We start from the raw sequence: 14,684 nt of genomic DNA, 5'->3' as shown, positions 1-14,684 counted from the left end.
CTGTCTTGTTTGTCAGCAGTTGATTCGAGGATACTTTGTTGTCCAGTGGCTAACTTTTGTCACAATGAAAGTTAGTTCCAATTGAAGTTTTTTCAATGCCCATATTTTCTCTGAAGTGGATTGGTACTGCCAGGAGCCGACATGTCTCATAGTCATAACAAAAAAGAAAAATTTTCTAAGTTATTAAAACATTTTAAATGCCATATTCTGCAGATCTCTGAAGGGTTTGAAGATAACCTCTCTATCTAAAATATATCTGTTCAATCTTGAAAACATACCTAATATGACTACAAGATTTATTATAAGTTCTAACTACTAACTTTCATTTCTTTATATCCTAGTAGTTGGCAATAATAACATTCAAGGATCAGAAAATTGTATTACATTGTTAAATGAACAGTATAAATACAGTTAGAAATATGTATATAGCATTTTCTAACAATATCAATTTCAATATATATATTTTGTATACAATATAAAACAATCCAATTCATACTTACCTGGCAGGGGAGATACCATGATCACGAAGGTGGTTTTCCCAGGGCGAGGCTTATCCATTGCACTCTGGATGTGCTGACCCCTGCGATTTCCCCAAATGCGGGAAACTCGACTGCATAATTTGTGGTAGTGGGGGACTGTGTTCGTGCTCTCCCCTTAATAAGAAAAAAAATCCAATTCAATGTAAAGTATTTAAAACTAGTAATAATTTTTCTTTCTTTTTTTTAAAGAAGAACCTTAAATCTAGTCTCCTTTGCTTAGCCCTTTTCCTATCCCTTGACAACAACTTGTAACCAACCCCCCTAATCAATGAAAATCATCCCAGACCCAAAACCACATTAAAAGATTAAAAAAAACCACAGGCCCCAGACCACTTTGGGAATGTGTGCGTCATAATCTTAAAAATGCTTCCTGCTGGGTATGGGCGAAGGTATCTTTATCCTGAAGAGAAAAATTTTAGGTTAGTTGTCAAATTCTGGGAAAGGTAACTCTATCCTTCATTATCCAGTCTGTGTATAATGCCAAATTTCAGGGTTTATCTCAAATCCTTATTCAAGTAGTCTTTGAGACTGGATCATTTCAGCTAGCCCTCTCAAAATTTCTCTGAGCACTTTGTAGTTCAAAGCTGATCTGTAGATGATGTTTGTCAGCTTAGTGATGTTCTTATAGTCCACTTGGAATTGTTTTTGTTGTGGGGTCCTGTTTTCTTCCTGGAGACTTCAGTTGATGTTAGGCCTGGCTGTAAATTCCTGCAGAAAACTGATAAGAGACTCGAACACAAAGACATATATATATATATGCAGGTAATTGAAGCCTTTTTTTCTTTTTAGAATTAGTTAGTACTCTATATGACCGTTCATATCTTAAAAAAGTTTAATATATATATATTATTCTTGTAAATTTTGATATAAAATTCATACTTTAAGAAAAGTTTAAAGAATCAGAATAGAATCAAAGAGTTGAGATTAGTAATAGAGTAGTCCCTTAATTAATTTGGCTTTTCTCCTGTCCCATAGCAGAAGATGGCTCTTTTCTTCTGGCATGATACAGGGAGTTTGCATTTTCCTTTTAACAACATGCTTGAGCTTAAAGAAGGAGAGAGCCATTATCCAACTCCAAAATCAGCTTTAAATTTTAATTGAACTGGGACTATTACAAGACCAATAGTGTTAAATTTTTAGAGAAAGGCAGAAACAAACATTTAGGAAGACATAAAATTTTTTAGATGATATACTCATACGCCATTTCACTCTGTTTCCTGGGATAGATGTTTTGTCCCTTTTCTTCAGTTGTCTCATTTGTCCAGTGTTCTTCAGATTCCTTAAACTTCATTCTCCTAAATGACAAAAACAAAAAACTTTCCCCAAGATTTTTTGTGGATGTTCCTTTTTGGCAATTTATTATCTGATTAAATAAAAAGGCATGTGTTACAGGTATATGTTAGTTTAAATTAGATGTTCATGGTGGTTGATGAACTATCACTTCCTCTAATTAAGAGGTCTCTGTTGTTCAGATCGAACTTTTATCAATTTTGATGGTACCCACAGCTTATCTTACCTGTAGAAACAAAAGCAAAACCTCGTCCCCAACGTAACACATATCCTGGTTTCCATTCTGAGGTCAAAACACCCTTAAAGTAGATAGGCTGATTTAATTCTGTAGTTTTTTCTATTAGCCAATATCTCTCTGCAGCTGTTGTTCCTTTCTCATTGACATTGAGAAAATTCAAAGCTAATAGAGCATTATGTAGTCTATTTCTGGGGGTTTTGTTACCCCTTTCTGTTTATTTAGCATATCCTTTAGAGTTCTGTTTGATTTTTCTATAACTGCCTGACCTGTAGGACTATGTGGTATACCTGTGATATGCTTTGTATTGTAATAAGCAAAAAACAGTTTCATTTTAACAGAGACATAAGATGGAGCATTGTCAGTTTTGATTTGTGCAGGTATACCCATGATGGCCATAACTTCTAGCAAATGAATGATTACAGAATCAGCTTTTTCAGAACTCAACGCAGTTGCCCATTGAAATCCTGAATAAGTATCGATGGTGTGGTGTACAGTTTTCAATATTCCAAATTCTGCAAAGTGAAACATTTCCATCTGCCAGATTTTATTCCTGTGAGTACCCTTTAGGTTACATCCTGCTAGTAATGGTGTTTGATTGTAGAAGGAACAAGTAGGACATTTCTTTACTATTTCTTTGGCTTGTTGCCAGGTTATGGAAAAATCCTTTTTTTTTGTTTTTTTTTTTTTTGGTTTTTGAGACAGGGTTTCTTTGTAGCTTTGGAGCCTGTCCTAGAACTCACTCTGTAGCCCAGGCTGGCCTCGACTTCACAGAGATCCACCTGGCTCTGCCTCCCGAGTGCTGGGATGATAGGCATGTGCCACTACTGACTGGCCGAAAATCCTTTTATAAACCTTTACTATTGACATGATGCTGTTTATGAAATTCTGAGGCCTCCAGCACATTTCCTATCAATAATTTATCAGTCTCATCATTGCATGTGCTAGAGGGCCTGGCAGACCAGTATGGGATCAGATGGGAGTTATATATAAAGGATGACTCCTTCTCCAGATTGTATCTTGTAATTGAATAAGTAGTGAATTTAATTCAGATCCATCAGGGATAAATTTTGTAGTCTCAATATGTAATACTACTCTTTCAGCATACTGAGAGTCAGTTACTACGTTGAGAGGTTCTGAAAAATCCATTAATACCAACAGAATAGCATACAATTCTGATTTTTGAACTGAATTATAAGGACTTTGAACCACTTTACTTAAATTTTCTGACTTGTACCCTGCCTTTCCTTGTTTGTTGGCATCTGTATAAAATGTATGAACTTTAGATATGGGTTTTTCCTGTAACATTCGAGGCAAGATCCAATCAGCTCTCTTTATAAGATCAATTTTATCACTTTTGGGATATTTGCTGTTAATTTCTCCCAAAAAAATTACTGCAAGCTCTTTGCCAAGGTTCACTTGCTGTTCATAATTTTTCAATGTCCTCCTTAGTTGAAGGAATGACAATTTCTGCTTGGTCTATTCCTGGTAATTGACGAAGTCTCAATTTTCCTTTCCAAATCAAGTCAGAGATTTTTTCCACATAAGCTTTTAATTTTTTATTTGGTAAAAATATCCATTCCAATATAATATCTTCCATCTGCATTAATATTCCTGTAGGAGAATGCCTAGAAGGTAAAATAACCAAAATGCAAGCCAGCTTTGGATCAATACAATCTACAAGCCCTTCATGTACTTTCTTTTCTACCAAGGCCAATTCTTTCTCAGCTTCAGGTGATAATTCTTTTGGACTATTTATGTCCTTGTCACCTTCTAAGGTTTTGAACAAATTATTCAGTTCATCATTTTTTACCCCAACAATAATTCTTGTTTGTGAAATGTCTCCAAATTTTCTTTGAAAATTATTAAGGTTCTGTAGTCAATCTCTCCTAATTTGCACCTTTCAGGGTCTAATTTTTTGTAGCTTTATTTTATATCCTAAATAATTAATAGAATCTCCTCTTTGTATCTTTTCAGGAGCAATTTGTAATCCCCAGCAAGGCAAAATTTTCCTTACTTCTTCACACATTCTTTCTAAAGTATGTGTATTTGAATCAGGTAGAAAAATATCATCCATATAATGATAAATTATAGATGTAGGAAATTTTTTACATACCACTTCCAATGGCTGTTGTACAAAATATTGGCACAGAGTTGGGCTATTCAACATTCCCTGTGGGAGGAACCTCCATTGAAATCTTTTAACCGGTTGAGAATCATTATAAGTAGGCACTGTGAAAGCAAATCTTTCTCTGTCTTTTCCTTTTAAGAGTATTGAAAAGAAACAGTTATTTAAATCAATAACTATGAGAAGCCATCCTTTTGGTAACAGAGTAGGCAAAGGAATTCCAGATTGGAGAGAGCCCATTGGCTGAATTCCTTTGTTAATTGTGCCAAGGTCTGTTATCATTCTCCATTTACCAGATTTCTTTTTAATAACAAATGCAGGAGAATTTCAAGGGCTGGTTGATTCTTTAATATGCTGAGCATTTAATTGTTCTTCTGCCAGCTCTTCTAAAGCCTGGAGTTTCTCTGTTGTTAAAGGTCATGGCTGAACCCATACAGGGTTGTCTGTTGACCATTTTAAAGGTAGACCTGTTGGTGTTTTTGGAAGATCAACAGTTGTTGTGCCCTGTTCTTGTATAATATGAATGGCTGGTGACCACTCATTAGAACAATATCTTCTAATATTTTTCTCAGAAACACGTGCTAGTTTATGATTTGTTTCTGAGGTTGGAGGGATGTTAATCTGAGTATTCCATTGTTGCAACAAGTCTCAACCCCACAGGTTCATAGCTATATTAGCCACATACGGTTTTAATTTTCCTCTCTGTCCTTCTGGACCTATACATTTGAGCCATCTTGCACTCTGTTTCACTCAAGATAATGTCCCAGTTCCTAACAGTTGAACATTTACCTTCTGAAGAGGCCAAATTGGATGCCAAAATTCTGGTGCAATTATGGTAATGTCCGCACCTGTGTCTACCAGACCAGACAACAAAACACCATTTATTTTTATCGATAATTTTTGTCTTTGTTCATTAATAGAAGTTTGCCAAAAATTTTTCTTTATGTTTTTTCCGGAATTTCCTATTCTCTCTGTTTCATCATCCTGACCAGCATATTTTATTCCAATAGGCATTTGGTTATTTAGTTGCTGTGAGTAGGGTTTTCCTCTACAGCTGCAGGAAAGGTTTGAACTGGATTTACTGTGGGTGCCTGCCTGAGGCCCCTCTGGGAGTTTCCTGAAGCCCAAGGCAAAGGATTACCTTGTCTGTCCCTTGTTGATCTACATTCATTGGTCCAGTGCTTTCCCTTACAACACCTTCTGCTTACTCAAGAAGGAAGGGGCATTCTGTTGCCAGTGTTCCTTGAAGAAACATTGTTTTTTGGAATGACCTGTTTATAGTCCCTTTTTAAATGTCCTTGCTTTCCACATCCAAAACATCTAACAGTTCTCAAACCTTTTGAAATTGCTTCTCCTACCCACATATCATCATGGTCGTGAGCCTCAACATTAACCGTGTCTCTAATACAATCTTCCAGGGGTGCAGATCTTGCCTTTAATGGCCTGATTATTCTTTTGCATGCTGTGTTTTTTTCTGAAAGGCCAAAGATTCGATTATTATCTGACTAGCCTCTGAATTTGTTACCATTCTCTGTGCTGATGAAATCAATCTTTGTAAGAAATCTGTGAAAGATTCTTTTGGGCCCCGTATAACCTTTGTAAATGATTCAGTTTTTTTTTTCTTGGTTCCCCAACTCTGTCCCATGCATTCAAGGCTGCCGTTCAACATAGAATTAGGGTTTGGACATCATATGAACATTGTGTTTGTACTGAAGCATATTGGCCTTCTCCAATAAGCTGATCCTGGCAGACTTGTGTTTCTGTATCCTATCATTGTTTTTCTATATTTTTAGTCTCATTATTGAACCACATTTTCCACTGGAGGTTTTGTCCGGGTTCAAGAACAGCCTGTGCCAAATCCCGCCAGTCCTTTGGTAGAATCCTATTATAAGTTGACCAGGAGTTTAACATTTGATTTACATATGGGGAATGCATGCCATAAGATGCTATTGCCTCCTTAAATCTTCGTAAGTCTAACTTTTCAATTGGAATCCAAGTATTTTGTCCATTCTCTTCACCAGGTAGCTGTTGTACGGCTACCAGATAAATTAAGGGTGATTGTGTGAAAACAAGCTTTCTTTCTGTAACCTTATGATCCAATTTTGAAACAACTTCACTGTTAATTTCTTCTTTCAGAATCTGAATTTATCTATAATTCATTTTTACAGGTTTAACAGGTTTTTCTAAGACTGTTATCCTGGCACTTAAATTGACTATTTTTTTAAATAGTAAAATGAGGATAAGAAAAGTAATAAACTGCATAATTCTATCAATATTAATCTTCTCATTTAGTTGTTCCATTGTCAGAGTGCCTAAAATTTCAAACAAAGCCCAATTTTCTTCCAATGTACACATAAAACCCATTTTTTTTTTTTTTTGGTTTTTCGAGACAGGGTTTCTCTGTGTAGCTTCGCGCCTTTCCTGGAACTCACTTGGTAGCCCAGGCTGGCCTCGAACTCACAGGGATCCGCCTGGCTCTGCCTCCCGAGTGCTGGGATTAAAGGCGTGCGCCACCACCGCCCGGCTTAAAACCCATTTTTTAATGTAGAAAAAAAAATCTCTTTTAAATAGATATCTTAATTGGCTTACCAAGTCTGCATAGAACAGTAGAAATCCAAGGGAATTTCAAAACAGCCACCTTGTGTCCAAGGTATGAATCCAGAGAGACAGACAGAGAGAGAGAGAGAGAGAGAGAGAGAGAGAGAGAGAGAGAGAGAGAGCAAGAAAGTGTCACAAGTTCTGGCTAAAAGCTTAAATTCAGCCATGTTTTCCTGCTTGAGCCAAGTCAAGCCTGTGCTCTGGTTTCCTTAAGCCCTGACCACATGTGTTGGCTTTACAGGCAGGGGCCCTGTTTGCTAGGTCATTCCTGAGTTGTTTGTAGCACTGGCTTTAAGCAAGTAGCTCCAGCTGCGGGTCAGTCCGGCCTGAGACCAACCTGACCTGGGCCTGAGCTAGAGAGCTGGGCCGCCCAGGCTAGAAACCAGACCTGCCACCAAGCCAAGCCAAGCAGTTTTTAATGGATTCTTGTCACATTGGGCACCAAATGTAGATGTAACCAACTGTCTTATTAAATAAGAAATACAGAACCTATGCAAAGAAGAAAGTCAAGAGGTCAGAGCTAAGAGCTAAAACCTTACCCTTCCTCCTGCAGTGGTCCTATCTCTCCGAAACAGATGACCGCCTCATCATTGCTTATCTGTACAGACCTCCAGGTCTTCTATGATTGTTATTGAGATTAAAGGCGTGTGTATCCAATGCGGGCTGAATCCCTGAACACACAGAGACTTACCTAGCTCTGCCTACCAAGTGCTGGGATTGAAGATGTGCACCACCACCACCCAGCTTTCCTATGGCTTACTAATAGCTCTGACCCCTGGGCAACTTTATTTATTAACATACAAATAACATTTTATACAAATAAAGTATCACCATAAGGGAAAGCTGGGGCAGAGCAGGAGAAGGGAAGAGATGGGGGTCTGTGTTTGGTATATAAAGTGAATAAAAAAAGAGAGAGAGAGAGTACACCAAATGTGTTAGCCAAGGGAATGTGTGTTAAGGATAGCTCCCTCCAAAGAAAAAAGATGGTTGAGCAAAGGTGAATTTGGACAATAAAATCAATAAAGAGTAAAAAAAAAAAAAAAGCTGTCCTCTAGCAAAAACAATGGAATATATTAATTGATACTTGAATGACAATGAATGCATGGACATAATTCTTCTTGCTCTCAGCTTTAATCTAATAGTAAAAAATGAGACTGAAATTTCTCACAGTACAAACTTTTCTTGTTTTAGAACATGTTGAAAATAACTTATTCATTTTAACTATGAGACAGGAGAGCCTAACATCCTACTAACATCCTGTACTGACTCACAGATTGAATAAAAAACAAGGTGCGTTTTTCTGATGCTTCCAAGACACACACTTCACAATCAAGGTCAGTCATTGCATACTTTAAAAATATTATAAAATATTACAAGGAAATTAATCTAAGATGAAAATAGGCATAATAAAAGGCATAATAAAAGGCATAATAAAAGGGAAAATGTAGTGAAAACATGTAACAATTCTAAACATTGCATCAAATACCAGGTACAAAAGTTTGTAAAAGGAACAGTACTGCAGCTAAAATCACATATTGATCAGAACACAGTGATACTAAGTGACTTCAATACCCTAATCACACAAATAGTTTGGTCCTCCAGACATAATCTAAACAAAGAAACACTGGAGTTAGATAACATCATGAATCAAATAGACATGACAGACATCTATGGAATGTAACCAGAAAACACTAAAGAATATTCCTTTTTCCAAGAATTCACAAAGCTTCCTCCAAAATTAACACAAATAAGGAATAAACAAGTCTCCACAGTTACAAGAAAATTGAAATAATACCATAGACTATATCCTACCACTATGAATTAAAGCTGGATATCAGCAATATCAACAGGAAATATACAAACTCATGGAAGTTGAGCAAGTCACTACTGAATGAACAGTGGGTCAAGACAGAAACCAAGAATGAAAACGAAGATATAGCATACCAAAAGTATGAGACATAATGAAGGCATTTCAAAGAGGAAAGCTCAAAGTACTGAATGCCTACATAAACACACAGAAGTGATTTCTTATTAATAACTTAATTACACACTTGAAATCTCTAGAAAAACAGCATTTGAAAATGGTAAATAAAAAGAAATAAGAGGGCTTCACATCATGGCTATAAAAATCAAGGATGAAATCAATGAGATAGAAACAAACAGCAACAGCATAAACCAAATGAAGAATAAAAGGAATGAAAGGTTGTTTCCTCAAAGAAATCAAGAAGATGGCAAAGCCTTAGCCAAATTAGTCAACAAAATGAGAGAGAATATCTAAATTAATGAAGCTAGATATGAAAGAGATGACTTTACAACAGATCCTGAGGAAATAGAGAGAAACACAAGGATATACTTGTGGGAGAAACACTGACTCCAGCTTGTGGCCTGATTCCATCTTGACTTAAGATCAGAGAATTCAAGTTTATCTTTGCTCCTCAAGGCTGAATAACAGGATGTTTGGACAAAGGCGTGGTTACTAGATTCTTTGATGATTAAGAAGGTGTTTATGTTTGTTTGTTCCTTGAACCATGGTGAGAAAGAAGGTCTTTTGCTCCCTTTTCTTTGGATATAGAAAAGCTATGAGTAATAAATTTGGAGCTGCTGTAGTATTCATTGAGAGCCCTCCTGATTCTGTCTTCTGACTCTTGTCTTTTTCTCTCCTAATCCTCACTCCCCTACTCAGGTTCTATTGGACAAGTTAGCTGGTCCTGACCTGTGGTGCCCAAACAAGTAATCTGAAAACAGGTTGTTTTGTGAAGGACACTCAGATGAATGGAACACTCAGAAACTATTAAAGTGTAAGTGCAATGAATAACTCGGGAATAAAATTGTAAATATAAGGCTGGGTAATAGTAGACATCTGTTTATACATTTGCTTAAAGATATTTTAAAAGCCAGAGGAGCTAAAATGTAAGGCATCACCAAATACAGAAAGTTTTAGAGCTTGTAAAGCAGGAGTGCCCTTGGGTTCCCAAGCATGGGACCTTGGAAACAGACACATGGGGGAGAATTGGAATGAAAATCCAACAGCATTATGATGAGCATGGGCCTAGTGAGGTACCAATGAATGCTTTTATTCTGTGGGAACTTATCAGGGACAATTTTGATTTGTGCCATGAACAGCAGAAAGAATTTCCCTGTGAAACAGTTAAACAAAACATTCAATGCCAACAGAGGAGCCACTAGACACAGAGTCCTTTACAAAATTGTTCGATGATGATCAGTTCAATCTTGGTGATGAAGCTGAGCTTAAGGAAGAAACCACTAAATAGCATAATCAGGAGTTTCAACTGCTCTGCTTCTGACCATGAATATTAAGCAGCACAGATTTTGTCTCTGCAGGTCTCCTCTGCTTGGAAGAGCACTCCTCTTTCTACTGTAGGGGCTGGATTATATCTACCCTACCGTCTATTAGGGTAGAAAATTTGCCTATGATTGCTATGGTGCAAAGTCCTCCAGGAACACGGCAAAACCTCACCCTTAGTCATGCATCTCCCCTGCAAGCTAGTGTTAGAGAACAGCTAGCAGAGGGAAGGATGTGCAAGGATTTCAAATGTTACCGGGGATCAATAGCAGCCTTGCCTCCAAGAGATTGGAAACAGATGGTCAAAGCTTGCCTGTCAGGAGAGGATTACCTGTTGTGGATTCAAGAGGGGGAAGCATTGGGCTAATAAATGTAAATCAAAGAAGGATACCAAGAGGAATACACTGTGTTATATAAATGATATTTTGCTTACCCATAAAAATGAAGGAGTTTTGCTTGCCATATCTATACAGCTTCAGCAGAGTCTTGATCATGCAACAATGTTATATGCCACAGGAAAGTACAAAGACAGCTGCCTTTTCAGTATTTGGGACACTTATTGTATTCTAAAGAAAATAAACCTTAGAAAATGGAAATTAGGAAACATAGCTTGCAAACTTTGAAAGGTTTTCAAAAATTATTGGGGATATTCAATGGCTATGGCCCTATTTGAAGTGGTCTGTGGGCGATCTGGAGCCCCTCAGTGAGATTCTTACAGGAAATAGTGATCCTAGTTTCCTTAGTTATCTTAAAGATGTTGCTGGACAAGTACTGGCTCAGGTGAAGCATGCCATTCAACATCAGCAAGTATGCTATGTTGACTATGCAAAACCATGGGAAATCTATGTACTTCCTACATGACATACTCCAACAGCTGTGTTATTGCAAATTGGGCTGTTACTGTGTTTGAATCTAGCTGTTTCACCAGCCTGAGTGTTGAACTCTTATTATGAAGCAGTAGCTTGTTTAACACAGAAAACCTGGATAGATTCTAAGTGATATTTTGGTAGAGAACCAAGTGTGATCAACATTCTTTTTACTAAACATCAAGCTGATTGTTTTTTTTAATATAATGATATTTGGGCAATTGCTTTTGCTCAGTTTTGGGGCCAAATTGATCAGCATTTTCCAGCTGATTGATTGTTTCAATTTGCCCAAATGCATTCATTTATAGTTTCTAAAGTTGTGATAAAAGATCCCATAAAAGATGCTATGCTGGTTTTTACTGATGGTTCCTTCAATGGAAGAGTTGCTTATGTCATTAATGGTAAAGGTTATGCAGTACAAAAAGCTCCAGCTTTAGCCCAGGTAGTAGAATTTTGAGCTGTGTCTATGGTTTTCCAGTTTTTTTTGTAAATAGCTCATTTAATTTGTATACTGATAGTCATTATATTTTCGAGCCCTTCAATTTATAGAGACAGTTTCCTGCATTGAGACTACTAATGGTCATGTTAGGATGTTATTTCAGCAAATTCAAGATGCTGTTTATTGAAGAAAGTGGTCATGCTTTGTGGTTCATATTAGGGCTCATTACAATCATCATGCCCGTCTAGTTGATGATAATACATCAGCTGATAAATTAACACAGATGGTCACCTCGTCCCAGGTAGAGTTAGCTCAACAGTCACATGCCCTTCATTATCAGAATAGCAGAAGTTTAAGAAAACAATTTGGCCTTACCAGGGAAGTTGCTAATCTGATTGATAAACAATGTGATGTGTGTCCACAGTATTTGCCTGTGCCTTCCTTAGGGGTAAATCCTTGAGTCCGTCTTCCCAATCATTTACGAAAAATGGATGTTACGTTGCAGAATTTGGCAAATTAAAATATGTGCATCTTACAGTCAATACCTATTCAGGTTTTTTGATGGCTATTGGTCAAGTTGGGGAAGCTACCAAGCATGGGAAAGTTCATTACTTAAAAGGTTGTTCATATATGGGGATTCCTAAAATTATAAAAACAGATAATGATTTGGGATATATTAGTAAAGTTTTTCAGCAGTTTTGTTCCCAATGGAAAATTGAGCATAACACAGTCATTCCTTATAATTCTAAAGGACAAAATATTGTTGAATGAGCCCATGGAAGTCTCAAGATCCATCTTCACAAAATAAAAAGGGGGACTTATATCCTCAGTCACCATATAATGCATTCAATTACTCCATCTTTATTTTAAATATTTTGAAATTGAATGCCCATGAGCAATATGCCACATATAGATTTTGGCATGATGGCTCTCAAACAACTTCTGCTGAGGTGAAATATAAGGACTTTTGCTCTGAGTTATGGAAGGGATACAACCCTCTTTTGATATGGGGTCAATGGCGTTTTTGCATTTATTCACAGGAAGAAAATGAAGCTAGATGGCTGTCTCAGCATTTGGTGTGGTGTGCAGAAGAGAGGAATGCCAGTCCAGATGATATTGTGGTTGCTGATGCTTTCCCAGAGGGGTTGGAGTGAGATTTACTGAACCCAGGTTCCTGATCTCCCAATATTTCATCCTCTAGTCTGGAAAAGGAAGGAGATTATGGTCATGGTTAATGATTCTCAGCTTCTTGATAGACATACTACACAATTTTCCCAACCTCTGTGAGTATTAATTATTCTGGAACCAGCTGAGAAATGCCTACCTGTTTTTCCAAAATAAACCTGTGACTGTGTGTTTGGCCACTTATCCACACTATATCTTGGGACAAGGAGGTCACTTTTGCCAGTATAGTGTTTATCTTTTGTTGCCAAAAGGAAATAGAAGGCCTGAAAACAAGTGCCTCAGAGATTTTCCGTCTGTGGGAAAGAGACTTGTTGGAGCAATCCAACACTCTTATGAAAGTGATGAAGTGGTTGTGTATAAATGCAATCTCTTTCTAAAAGGAAATGGGGATATATATATATAATATATATATATATATATATATATATATATATTATATATATAATAGGATAAAAAGATAGACTATTGTACCTGTTTTTTTTTTTTTTTTAGTGAAACCAAAATTTATTATAAGCCACAGTCGTCCTAGGGACCTCCATGATATATATACATATAGCCTCCATGGTTCTGTGGGTTGTAGTCTGATTGTTCTTTACTTTATATGTAGAATCCACTTATGAGTGAGTACATACCATGTTTGTACTTCTGGGTTTGGGTTACCTCACTCAGGATGAGTTTTTCTAATTCCATTCATTTGCCTACAAATTTCATACTGTCATTGTTTTTCTCTGCTGAGTAGTACTCCATTGTGTATATGTAGCACATTTTCTTAATCCATTCTTCAGTTGAGGGGCATCTAGGTTGTTTCCAGGTTCTGGCTATTACAAATAGTGTTGCTATGAACATAGTTGAGCATGTATCTTTGTGGTATGAATCAGCATTCCTTGGGTATATGCCCAAGAGGGTTATGGCTGGATCTTGAGGTAGTTCGACTCCTAATTTTCTGAGAAACACCATATTGATTTCCACAGTGGTTGTAGAAGCTTGCATTCCCACCAACAGTGGAGGAGTGTTCCCTTTGCTCCACATCCTCTCCAACATAAGCTATCTTCAGTGTTTTTGAAATTAGCCATTCTGACAGGTGTAAGGTGGTATTTCAGAGTCGTTTTGATTTGCATTTCTCTGATGATTAAGGATGTTGAGCATTTCTTTAAATGTCTTTCAGCCATTTATGATTCTTGTTTAGTGAATTCTCTGTTTAGCTCTTTAGCCCATTTTTTAATTGGATTGCTCAGTATTTTGATGTCTAGTTTCTTGAGTTCTTTATATGCTGTGGAGATCAATCCTCTGTCAGATGTGGGGTTGGTGAAGATCTTTTCCCATTCTGTTGGCTGTCTTTTTGTCTTATTGACTGTGTCTTTTGCCCTGCCAAAGTTTTTCAGTTTCAAGAGGTCCCATTTATTAATTGTTGTGCTCGGTGTTTCTGTACTGTTGGTATTATATGTAGTAAGTGGTCTCTGGTGCCAATGTGTTCAAGAATACTTCCAACTTTCTCTTCTATTAAGTTTTGTGCCTGGTGACAGATATGGATCTATTTGTAATCTTTTACATATTGACATCCAGTTATGCCAGCACCATTTGTTAAAGATACTTTCTTTTTTCCATTGTATAGTGTTGGCTTCTTTGTCAAAAATCAGGTGTTCATATGCGCATGGATTAATGTCAGGGTCTTCAGTTCGATTCCATTGGTCTGTATGTCGGTTTTTATACCAGTACCAAGCTGTTTTTGTTAAAATAGCTCTATAGTAGAGCTTGAGGTCAGGGATGGTGATGCCTCTAGAGGTTGCTTTATCATACAGGATTCTTTTAGTTATCCTGGGTCTTTTGTTTTTCCATATGAAGTTGAGTATTTTTCTTTCCAAGTCTGTGAAGATTTGTGTTGGGATTTTGATGGGGATTTCATTGAATCTGTAGACTGCTTTTGGTAAGATTGCCATTTTTACTATGTTAATCCTACCAATCCATGAGCATAGGAGATCCTTCCTTTTTCTGAGATCTTCTTCAATTTCTTTCTTTAGAGATTTAAAGTTTTTATCACAAAGGTCCTTCACTTGTTTAGTTAGTGTTATCCCCAGGTATTTTATATTATTTGTAGCTATT

The 14,684-nt window shown here is 36.9% G+C and overlaps 1 non-coding gene across 1 annotated transcript; it reads left to right on the top strand.

Annotated features, from left to right (window-relative positions):
• The first annotated feature begins 492 nt into the window (after positions 1-492).
• Positions 493-656, top strand: LOC128095876 (U1 spliceosomal RNA). The gene has a single exon (XR_008213470.1). It is a non-coding gene; the product is annotated as a U1 spliceosomal RNA (small nuclear RNA).
• The last annotated feature ends 14,028 nt before the right edge of the window (positions 657-14,684 follow it).

Source organism: Peromyscus californicus, unplaced genomic scaffold (assembly GCF_007827085.1).
Source record: "Peromyscus californicus insignis strain IS unplaced genomic scaffold, ASM782708v3 Scaffold_4__1_contigs__length_199733344, whole genome shotgun sequence".
NCBI lineage: Eukaryota > Metazoa > Chordata > Mammalia > Rodentia > Cricetidae > Peromyscus > Peromyscus californicus.
Note: the sequence above shows the minus strand (reverse complement) of the source record. Positions and strands in the feature narration are given on the sequence as shown.